We start from the raw sequence: 12,761 nt of genomic DNA, 5'->3' as shown, positions 1-12,761 counted from the left end.
AATTTTCTAGGTGCTAAGAGACACTGACTATAAATGCAATGAGATTAAAACAACCTGTATATTTTAAAAATATCTTGGCTTCGAAGTTTAAGTCAAAAGGTATGTTGCTTTATTTCCACAGGAAATGAGAAGTTGTGGATTCATTCTGGGTTAAGAAAATCAGGTTTGACCAGGGAAGACCCCCTGAAATCCCGGTTACAGACGTTGAAAAAAAAACTAGAAGAATTACAAGGCTTTTTTTTTTACCTGTTCAAACATAAAACAAAAATCACCCTTAAATAACTTCTGCACAACACATATTACATAATTCTAATGTATTTTACCTTTGAAAGTTTATGTATTTTCAGAACAAGGGGACCAAACCCAATGAAAATGGATGCAAACATGATCCAACATTACAAAATGCCTCTGCTAGAGTCCCCTCAAAATTCTGCACCAGAGTGGCTTCATGGTTACTGTCTGAGATGATTCACTATCAAAGAATGCTCCAGCCAAGACTTAACAATTATCCTGGTTTCTCTCAAGGGTCCTCCAAAGATGTGAGCACCCCCAGGCAACAGGAAGCAGTCTAGAATAAACAACACCCATATTCCCAAAAGATGGGTTATAAATGTTCGATATTATTTAAGGGGGTGTTTTGGTTACAAGTTGTTATTGGTAATGGTCAGAAAAAAATGCTCAACAAAGGAGATAAGACACAGGAATCTTGATCTGAAAAGAAAAATGGGGGTAATAGAATAGAAATAATAGGCTAAAAGTTTAGATTATTGAACTTTTAAACCAAAAATGTAACTACTAGTCTTAAATTTTTTTGTTGGTATGGATTTTTATATATTGCTACAAATTTAAGGTTATTTTTGTTAGAACATACTGTACATAATGTCTACTCTTGTTTAAGGTATTGTAGCTATACAGGTTATTTAACAATGTAATGTAAATTTCTAGTCCTTGGAACTTATTATTACAAATAATTTGGGATAATTAAGCAATGCAGGTTAGTAGTTAGTCACTTATTACATTCAGACTTATAGTCATATTATGTATGGTTTCTATGTCAAACAGAGATGTATTGTAAATAGACAGGTCATCTTCAATCACTTCAGAGATCTATAGAATAAGGCATTCAAGGCATTTTAATAATATAAGACAATGAGACATGTCTACTACTTCCAGAACCAAGCTACTTAAGAGAAGATGAAGGGTATCAAAAAAACTCCATATGGAGTTGGCTTTCTTTGTAGGAAAAGATAGCCACTCAACAAGAAACTGCCCTTGCCTCAACTGCTGATATTATGCTTTGTAAACTGGACAAGCAGGATACAAAAGAAAATGAATGCTAACCTTTGAAGTAAGACAGTCCTTCAAAATTCTGTCTGTCAAATATTCCAGGCCTATGTTACAGAAGAACCTAGAGAGACTGTCCAGGCAGGCAAATATTAGGTAATATTTCACTCTTGTGGGGTCTCTGATGGAGTTAAAGACTAAATAATTAGACTTAACATTTTTCTTAGTTATGATAAAAAGGTAAATTTTTTATTAACCTTTAGACTCCCAAAGATAAGATAGATAAGAGAATACTTTCTCTGATTTCGCCAAATACAAATATTTGGGTATTGCATTGTAATTCTTACTTGATAACTGTTTTGTTTTGTATAATTTTACTATGTTAAAGTCAAAATTTTCTGACCCACCCCAGCAGGATGGACCACACTGAGACTGGCCACACCTCAGTCTTGGTTCTGTATATCTTCCCCACTGCTCTCCACCCTCCACTTGAGTCTTGGCTCCTCTACATCCTCCACTTGAATGAGGAGAATACCAGGAGAGGTCATACCATCCAGAGTTGCCAACATTGAAGTCTTGGCCTACCTACGCCCACTGGGAGACCAGAGGAGAGGAGAGAGTGAGACCTTACCTGTACCCACATGAAGAAGGGATTGGAAGACAACAGTATACGAACACACTCAACAACAGAAAGACCAATATGACACATGCAGAATCTAGGGACTCTACACTAGCAAGACCTGAATATCCCAACACAAATGAAGCAGAAGAGAAGGACCTCAAAAACAACTTTATGAAGATGATAGACACCCTCAAAGAGGAAATAAGAAATTCTCTTAAAGAAATGTGGTGGGGAAAGTCCTTGTGTATATATGTTTGTTTTATTGGTTGATAAATAAAGCACTGTTGGCCAAGAGGGAAGCAAGATAGGTGGGATTAGGAGTCAAGGAGGATTCCGGGAAATGTAGTCAAGAGTAGGAATCGCCATGTGATCCTGGGAAGAGAAGACACATGAGGCTGGCATCCTCGGTAAGATAAGACCATATAGAAATACATACATATAAGTAGTTATAGGTTAATACTTAAGACAGAACTAGCCAATGAGAAACCCTGGACAGTATTGTAACTAATAGAGTCTCTATGTGCTATTGGGGGTTGACATGGCTCAGGGACCAGGCTGTAAGGAAGATTGCTCATTACATAATGGCATCCAGACTTGGCATACAAATTTCCACTTAACAAAAAGCTTAAAAATAGATTTTTTTTGTTTTTTTTTCAAGACAGGGTTTCTCTGTATTGTCTTGGAGGCTGTCCTGGACCTCACTTTGTAGACCAAGCTGGTCTCGAACTCACAGAGATCCACCTGCCTCTGCCTCCCGAGTGCTGGGATTAAAGGCATGAGCCACCAACACCCGGCCTTAAAAATAGATTTTTAAAAACAGAATAACAGAGAGAAGCATAGCTTCTTGGTAGAAACATTTTCTCAGGTGGTCTCTGTTTTTCCAGAGATAAGCAGAGACTCATGTGGCTCCTTTAAGGGAGTCTTCCTGACTCAATATAAGAGGCAAAAACCTGCAGGGCTCTTTTAAGAGGCCCCACTACCAAAAAAGAATGGTGTGTTTGAGCAGCTGGCAGTGGCAGTGACTACATCTCCAAGCCAGTAGCATCATAGACCACGGCAGTGAGCACAGCTCCCAGTGCTGGCAGTAACTTACGCCTGCCATGTTGGAATGTCAGTGGCTAAAACAATTGCAGCTTTAATTTTAGTAATGTTGTTTAGCCAATAAGAGACACATGGCCAGAAACCATAAAGATTTACAGTAAAGTCAGATTCACATGAAGTAAAACCTCTAAAAGACTTATAGTGTGTTTAAAAATATATGTAGACTTGGGAGAGAGAAAGAAACAGGATAGTGATTTAAAAAATAAAGAAGAAAGAAAGAGAGTACCTGGGTGTGGTGGAACACGCCTTTAATCCCAGTACTCAGGAGGCAGAGGCAAACAGATCTCTGTGATTTCAGGGCCAGCCTGGTGTACGGAGGGAGTTCAAAGGTAGCCAAAGTACACAGAGAAATCCTGTCTCAAAAAAGTAAAAAGTAAAATTAGAAGATATAGAGTAATAAAAAAAGTCATGTAAAGATGGAAAATACACAGAGAATCTGAATACTGTATGCTATTTTGTTGTCTTTCAGTTATTCAATTGCTAAGGAAGGAGCAACAACTGCTAAAATACACTTGAGTATAAATGCTGATAAATAAATCCAACTTATATATTTTAAAAATGCTTTGACTTCTAAATTTAAATATAAGGACAGGTTACTTGGGAAAAGAGATTTTTCTTTTGTTTCCACAGAAAATGAAAAGCTGTGGATTCCTTTCAGACTTCTATGGTTTGATGAAGCAAGACCCCATGAAGTAATGGACCAGGTGATCCAACATACCAAAACAGCTGAGATTATACAGCCAGGATTTCTGGGTCTTCTTAGGCTCTCCAAGACAGCACCCCCTAACAGCAGGAAGTAGTTTGGAGAGAACAACACCCACATCCCCAAATACGGTTTATAAATGTTTGTTTTCATTTATACAGGGTTGGTTATAAATGGTAATGATCACAGTCACTCTCTTTCTAAAGGAAAAAGGGGAATATGACATAGAAAAGAATACTTTGTATTGGTATGGATTTTCATTTATTGATACAAATTTAAGGTAAAATTTGTGACATGTATATTTCTCCTCTTGTTTAAGTATTATTTTTACACTGATATTTCTAAATGTAATGCATAATTAGATACAGATTGTATATAGTCACCCATAATAGTCAGAATTTATAGTTAGGTTTTATAGATAGACAGAGATGTACTTGAGATGTAGAGATAATCTTCAAACATTTCAAAGACCTACAGAATTTATGGCATTTAAATGGTTTAGGGTGTTTTGTGATAGTGAGACACAACTACTCCTGGTATACCAATTACTTCTGAGAGGAAGATGGGTATTGAAGAAACCCCTTATGGAGTTTGCTTTCAACAAGGCAAGATTAGCCATTTGGGCAGGAAACTGTTCTTGCCTTTACTGTTTGATAGACTGGACATGCAGGAACCACAGGAAAGTGACTGTTAAACTTGATGGGATAGTCCTAAAGGGTTCCTACTTCATGGAAGAATCTGTCAGACATTTTACAGCATGCAAAAAAAAACTGACAAACTGCCAATGCAGGCAGACAGTTTAAAATTTCCTGCTTTGTTGAGAAGTCTGCCAGACACACTGTGTTCTGTGGGCTGAAGATTAATGCCCCCCCATTACATAGGAACCTCGGGTGACTGTCCAGGTAGCGAGATGTCTCTGTCAAGTCTAGTGTTCATATATTATCCTCTTGTGGTCTTTAATGGAGCTGAAGACAGATAGTTATAATTATAATTTTCCTTAGTTCTGATAAAAGACAAGCTACATATAAGACTTTAGACTCACACAGATAGGATAGATGATAAAATACTTTCTGTAAATCTTACTTATGTTAATGGACTAAATGTTGTAACTATAGTTCTTACTTGATAACAGTTCTGTTACATATAATTTGTTAAAGTTAAAACCTTTCTTTTTATTTAGACAGAAAAGAGGAGATGATGGGGGAAGCCCTTCTATGTATATATTTGTCTTATTGGTTGATAAATAAAGCACTGTTAAACAATACATATCCACAAATCCATCCCTACAGAAAGTACTGGAAGGAAAACTGCAACCCAAGGAAGATAACTACACTCACAAAAACATAGGCAATAGAAAATCCCACATTACCAAACACCAAAAGAAAAAGGGGAAGAGGGAACCGAAACATAAAACCAACAACAACAACAAATACAAAATAAACAATAAAACTCATCCAGAAGGAGAAGTTGCAAAGAAATAATCAAATTGAGTCCTAAAATCAATAAAATAGAAACAAAGACAACAATACAAAGAATCAATGAAACAAAGAGTTGGTTCTTTGAGAAAATCAACATGATAGACAAACCTTTATCCAAACTACCCAAAAGGCAGAGAGAGAGCATGCTAATTAACAGAATCAGAAATGAAAAGGGGGACACAACAAAAGAAACTGAGGAAATACAGAGATTCATCAGGTCATATTTTGGAAACCTGTACTCCACAAAATTTGAAAATTTAAAGGAAATGGACAATTTTCTGAATAGATATCACTTACCAAAATTAAATAAAAAACAGATAAGCAATTTAAATAGACCTATAACCCCTAATGAAATACAAGCAGTCATCAAAAGTCTCCCAACAAATAAAAGTCCAGGGCCAGACAGTTTCAGTGCATAATTCTACCAGAAATTCGAAGAAGAGGTAATACCAGTACTCCTCAAACTTTTCCACACATTAGAAGCAGAAGGGACATTGCCAAACTCATTTTACAAGGCTACAAATACCTTGATACCCAAGCTACACAACGATGCAACTAAGAAAGAGAACTACATACCAAGATCCCTCATGAACACTGATGCAAAAATATAAAAAAAAAATACTGGCAAACTGAGCCAGGCGGTGGTGGCGCACGCCTTTAATCTCAGCACTTGGGAGGCAAAGGCAGGCGAATCTCTGTGAGTTCGAGGCCGGGCTGGACTGACAGCCTCCAAAACAATACAGAGAAATTCTGACTTGTAAAACCAAAAAAAAAAAAATACTGGCAAACTGAATCTAAGAACACATCAGAAAATCATCCACCATGATCAAGTAGGCTTCATTCCAGGGACGTAGGGATGGTTCAACATACAAAAATCCATCAAAGTAATCTACCATATAAACAAACTAAAAAGAAAAACCACATGATCACTAGATGCTAACAAAACCTTTTACAATATCCAACACCCCTTCATGATAAAGGTCCTGGAGAAATTAGGGATAACAGGAGCATACCTGACCATAATAAAAGCGATATACAGCAAACCAATAGCCAACATCAAACTAAATGGAGAGAAACTCAACACGATTCCTCTAAAATCAGTAACATTGAATATCTCTTCAATATTCTACTTGAAGTTTTAGCTAAAGCAATAAGACAACAAGAAGAGATCAAGAGAATACAAATTAGAAAAGAAGAAGTCAAACTTTCACTATTTGCAGGTGATATGATAGTTTAAATAAGTGACTCGAAAACTCTACCAGGGAACTCCTATGCCGGATAAACACCTTCAGCAAAGTGGCAGGATACAAGATTAACTCAAGAAAATCAGTAACTGTACTATATACAGAGGATAAATGTGCTGAGAAAGAAATCAGAGAAACATCACCCTTTACAGTAGCTGCAAACAACATAAAATATCTTGGGGTAACACTAACCAAACAAGTGAAAGACCTTTATCTAGCAAGAACTTTGAGTCTTTAAAGAAAGAAATTAAAGAAGGTATAGAAAATGCAAAGATCTCCCATGCTCTTGGATAGGTAGGATCAACGTAGTAAAAATGGCAATCTTACCAAAAGCAATCTACAGATTCAATGCAATCCCCATTAAAATACCAGCATAGAAATCCCAGAGTTCATTGTGAGTCAGGTTCTGACTCCAGCCCCTAACTGGTTCACAAAGGTCAGCATTTTACTGTGGGTTTGACTCTTTCTCTTAGCCCCACTGTTAGTTTGTGGCCCAGTTTGTGGTCCTGTTTTCACCTAGACTTTGGGGGTGACCTGCTGGGACACCCCTTGTGGGAGGGGTTGAGAAGATATAGCACCAATGACTCAGGCACTGGGAGTCAGTGAGTTTCAGAGCATGCTGCAGACTTCATTTATTAAGGAAATTAGACCTGGCTTCACACCCCCTCCCAAGGTTCTATTGGCTCAGGTGGCTGACTCTGCTGCATTGTCCTTTCCTCATTGGTGTCTCTGGGTCAGGTATCTCTGTCAGCAGTCTCTGGGCATAAAGAGCAGGCTTGGCTCAGGAAGGAAGCAATTGCAGTGCATGCTCATGCGGGCTGGCCTGGGCACCTGGCCAAGGCAACTGTGGCTTAGGTAGGCTGGCTGACAGTTTCTCCTACCCTAGACTAGGCTAGATCATCTCAGCTACCCAACATGAGAATCAACCCAAGCGTCACGAGTCTCCACAGCTGAACTTCCTGCAAATACACATCTGTGAAAACTCACATAGCACAAAACATCCCAAATAGAGTTGGAGGAAGTAAAGGGAGAAGAACCAAATATTACTGTTCTGATAAAGGAACACAGCAATGAAATGATTCCTCAGGACACACTGCTGTATCCAGCGATCAGTGCCTCATGCAGTCATCTTCAGAGAAGATTCCTCTTTTCAGTAGACAGGCATTAACACTGAGACTCACAGCCAGATAACATTCTAAGAGTAAGAGACTTTGGAACTCCCCGTCCTAAATGGAATGTCTTCATCAAACTCCTCCCCTGAATGCTCAGGGATCTTTGAGGAAGAGGGGTTGAAAAGATTGTTAAGAGCCAGAGGAAATGGATTACTCCAAGGAAACAGTTTTTTTCCAGATACCACAGGAATGACGTACAAATAAAGTCATAGTCTGTGTCAAAACACAAGACCTTCATAGATTCAAGGCAGAAGGGGTTCCAGCACTGGGAGGAGAAATAGACACAGGGTTTCACCCCTAACCAAGAATCTATCTGCAACTGGTAACCTCTAGGAAAGGGGAAATCAGCTTTCTCTAATGGAGAGTCTCTTGGTGTATCAACCACACTCCAGGGAAGTGCTCAGGAGAGTGGTCCGTAAGCCACACCTGGGCAACCCAGTGGAACTCCCATAGGGCCGGTGTGAGAGATCTGACCCTAGCGACATGAAAGCAGAACTGGCCCTGACCCTTTCTCATCTCTACAAGGGGCAAACTTGAGAGGACAATGCTGGAGAACAGACCCTGGTGGTGAGGACAAGGGAGAGCTAGCATGCTGACCAACCCTGCAACTACCCAGTCCCAGAACCAGGGTTATGCTTTGACTCACCCCAACATTCAGCCCATCTGTGATTTGCTGAAGCACAGGAAGGGTCTGGCCCTACAGATCCAAAGCTGCAGGATCTCCACAACAGAGAGCAACAGCAGGATAACCAAGAGGAGTTCTAGTGAGGGCCCAGCATTCAACCCTCAAACCAGTCCAGTGACTCATTGTAATGAACACTTGCCAAGGAGAGATGTATAGACAAAGGGGATTACTGTATGACTCATTGTGTCACACTGTAGCTTCCGTAACGAGATTGATTTTTTTCCTTCACTTTTCTTTTTTTCTCTTAAATTTTATTTTGATTTTATTTTTTCAGGGGAGGTTGCAAGAGAAGAGCATGGATATGAGAGGATGGGAAAATGAATGGGATGGAGATGCATGATGTAAAAGACACAAACAATAAATAAAAAGAAGGAGAAAAAGATTTACTCATGTTAATATGCTTAGCTCTAGCTCTCTCACTGAAATTTTATATAGTTTTATCTTATGAATAAGTAGATATTTATCTAGAATATCATTAATGGACTTTAATTTTCTTTTGCATTACTTATTTATATAGCTATTAACGCTCACCCTGTTTACAAACAATTCGTAAGCTCTTCTTTGGATAAATGTGTGCACAGGGCATTCTGAGAAGAGTCACTGAGTTGAAAGTAATACATATCTTCAACCTTATTTGCCATTCCAAATTACTTTTAAACCCAATTGAACCAATAGACTCTGCTAGGAATACCTGATTTTTAACGCTGCTCTTCATTTTTCCTCCATTCAGGATGTTGTTGGCTGTGGGTTTGTCATGCACAGCCTTGAGGTGTATGTTCCTCCAGGATGTTTATCATCAAGTCATGTTGAACTTTTTCAAAGGTCTTCTCTGCGTCTGTTGCGATGGGTGTGTGATTTTTGTCTCTAAGGCAATATCACCCTTGATATAATAAACCATCCCCTCAGCTCAAAGTTTAAACAACTTGGTTGAAGAGGATGGTATCTTTGAAATATGCCTGCACTAATTAGTTTTATTTCTTTGCAACTTGATGCAACCTAGGGTCACATGGGAGAGGAGAAACTCAACTAAGAAAATGCCTTCATAAGATTGGCCTATGGGAAAATTTGTGGAGCATTTTGTTGACTAATGATTGGTGGGAGGCCCTAGCCTAATGTGAGTGGTGCCACCCCTTACGCAAACTGGTCCTTGGGAATACAAGAAAGGTAGCTAAATCTGAGCCTGGGGAGCAATTTAGTAATCAGTGTTCCTCTGTTGCCTCTGCTTTAGCTTCTGCACTGCTTGAGTTCCTGACTTGGCTTCCCTCAAAGATTGACTGTAAGCAGAAGGTGTAAGCCAAACAAAGCCTTTCCTCTCCAAGTTGATTTTGATTACTATGTTCCTCACAGCAACAGAAAGCATACCAATACAGTACTTTTTGTTGAGAAGTTTTACACCTGCGTTCACCAGGGATATTGGCTAATAGTTCTCTCTTTGTTGGTGTGCCTTTAATTGACTTTGGTGTTAGAATAATATTGAGTTGTTATGACCTCAGGGCTGCAAGGCATTGATGGGTGGGGAGGGGAGAGCATCTCCCTACTGCCCGAGCCACTTTGTGATAGATGAGTATTGGAGACTACTCTCCCATGCTCACAACTATGGGACTGGCTCGCCCACACCTCCATCAAGAGGACTGGCTCTATTGTGCTGCCCAGGTGAGGTGCAGGGTCTGATTTCCTGCCCTTATGACTTCAGGGCCAAATCTCCACTGCTCATGCTGAGACATGACAGATGAGTAATAGCGACAGTTCTCCCATGCTCACAACTTCCGAGCTGCCTCACCCACACCTCTACCAACAGTATTGGTTCTGTTGTGCTGCCCATGAAAAACACAAATAAATCTTAAAGGCAATGTTCAAAATGTGAGTTACTAAAGAATATATACAATGTAATAGCGTTTGCATGATTTTTAAAACATGCAAAATATCACTGCATATATTTATATAATTCATACATATGCATTAGAAATAAAAAACATTCAGAAAAGTGATACCAAATTCAAAGGAATGCAATAGAGGAGAGTTCACAGGAAGACTCAGCAGCATCCATAATCATTTCTTTCCCATACTCAGAATAGAAGCATGGCTGCTTGTTTTATTTTTCTAATAGCTTGTTGCCTCCATGAATTCATCACTTCCAAAAAGAGTTCTTACTTTTCAAAGGGTATCTAATTAAATCTGCCTGTGAAGGCAGACACTCACTTTCTTCCATTAAACATAACACAGCATTATCTATACTTTACGTTTTTCCTCTTCATTCAAAGATTTTTTTGTTTCTTTTTGTGTGCAATTAGCTCTATTTGTTAGATACATGTAAGGTGTGATTGAGAACTGAATGCCATGCTTTCAAACTACAAAATACTTTTACTTTTCCTAAGTATTTGATATATATAAATACAATATATTTGCCTTACTTTGTTTATCCCAGTTTGAGTTTCTTTTAAATAAAACATAAATGATTTACTCCATATACAGTTATCTTTTGGAGGAAGGATATGAAAAGCTCAAGTTTCAAGATGAAATCAGAGAAGTAAAAGCAGCCAAGCCAGTGGATCTTACCTCTACCTAGGTGAAATGGCAATCCTGTCTCCATGAATCCTCATTGACAACAAGCTCTCATATCCTGTCTCCTCCACCTCCTCCTCCTCCTCCTCCTCCTCATCCACCTCCTCCCCTTCCCCCACCTCCTCCTCCACCACCTCCCCTTCCCCCACCTCCTCCTCCACCTCCTCCCCTTCCGCCACCTCCTCCTCCACCTCCTTCTCCTCCTCCTTATATTCCTTTCTCCATCCAGTCATTTCACTGTTGTCTTTACCTCACTAGTGCTAGGATTAAAGCTGTATGATCCCAGGTGCTGAGATCACCTTTGTGTGAGTTATTTCTTTTAAGACTGGATCAATTTCGTGTAGTCAGTGTGGCCTTCAACTAACAGAGATCCATCTACCTCTTGTTCCTAAGTTCTGGAATTAAGTGTATACCACCACTCCCTTTCTTCTACAGCTAACTAGTATGGTTGTTTTGCTATTTTGATTTCCAGTAGTTTTAATAAATCATAAACAATATATTACCACAGTCTGGAACTACACATAGGCCCACAATTAGAAGTCAGACTACATCTATCCAAATGTCCAAAGACAGGGAATGGTGGGAGATGTCATTCTATAAATATGTCTCTCTTATTGGTAGATGAATAAAGCACTGTTGGCCAATAGTGAAGCAGGATAGGTTGACTAGGACTCAATGAGGATTCTGGGAAATGTAATCAAGAGGAGAGAGTTGCCATGTGATCATAGGAAGAGAGGACACATGAGGCTGCATCCTGGGTAAGCTAAGATCTTACAAAAATATATACTAGTGATTATGGGTTAATCAAGTCAGAGCTAGTCATTTAGATACCATAGCAAATGACCAACAGCATTATAATTAATATAGTGTTTTGCCTGTTATTTGGGGGCTAAAGCGGCGATGGGACCCAGGCGGAAATCCCGCAACAAGGGAATATCACACTTGACATTACTATTACATTAAAATGTACTTGAAAGCAAAATGACCTTTTTGATTTCCTAGTAATACAATTTGTAATTGAAACTGAACAGTGTTTTGTGTCAAAAGAGTTTATTTAGGGCAATCAAGTACAAACAATATATTAAATTATGCATATATATTGCTTAGGCCTTTAGAGAAAGAATATGATGTTGTTTCCTCAGAGTAAAATATAGGTTAAAGGTAGATTCACAGGCAAATTTTATTTCTGCAGCAAGATATATATGGAGAGTCACCTGATGAGCAATGGCAACTAAATATGTATTTTTGTTTTTTCCTTGAGGAAAGTATACATCAGTTGTTAAGTGACTCTGAATAAGGGCTGTGATCTACAAATAAAATGTATAGTAACTGTTAGTATACAGCTGTCTGTACTGGCCTGCCCTTGGGGTTCTGATAGGATATGTCCTCAACTGTAGCCACTAAGAGCACCTCCTGTGCACATTCACTATGTTCACTGTTAAAAGTGCCCTGCCCACCTTCCCACTCTCTCTCTCTCTCTCTCTCTCTCTCTCTCTCTCTCTCTCTCTCTCTCTCTCTCTCTCTCTCTCTCTCTGTCTCTGATTCTCTGCTGGCCCCTCTGTCTCCACCCTCTGCCTTTCCTTTCTCTTCTCCTGATCCTGTCCTTAGAGACTAGCATTGCCCCTACCTTCCCCCCTTTTCCCATTCCCTTTCCCCTAACAAAAAAGTCCACCATGTGAGCTCTGTGGAATGACATCATTTTCTCTCCTGCTGCTTCTTTTTACAACAGTAGCTGTACTCTTTTTACTAAGCAGCTTTTATTCTTTATATTCATAGTTTTTCAGTACTAAGCATGTATGTCAACCATTTTCATGAGCAGCTTTCCTTCTTATAGTCCTGTGAATTAGGCAGTTAAATGATCCCCACTATAGTTACAATTTAAGTGTATTTGTCTTGGAACAATGAATACA

The sequence above is a fragment of the Mesocricetus auratus genome, unplaced genomic scaffold, assembly GCF_017639785.1.
Source record: "Mesocricetus auratus isolate SY011 unplaced genomic scaffold, BCM_Maur_2.0 Super-Scaffold_100009, whole genome shotgun sequence".
Classification (NCBI taxonomy): Eukaryota; Metazoa; Chordata; class Mammalia; order Rodentia; family Cricetidae; genus Mesocricetus; species Mesocricetus auratus.
This window is presented reverse-complemented; position numbering follows the sequence as displayed.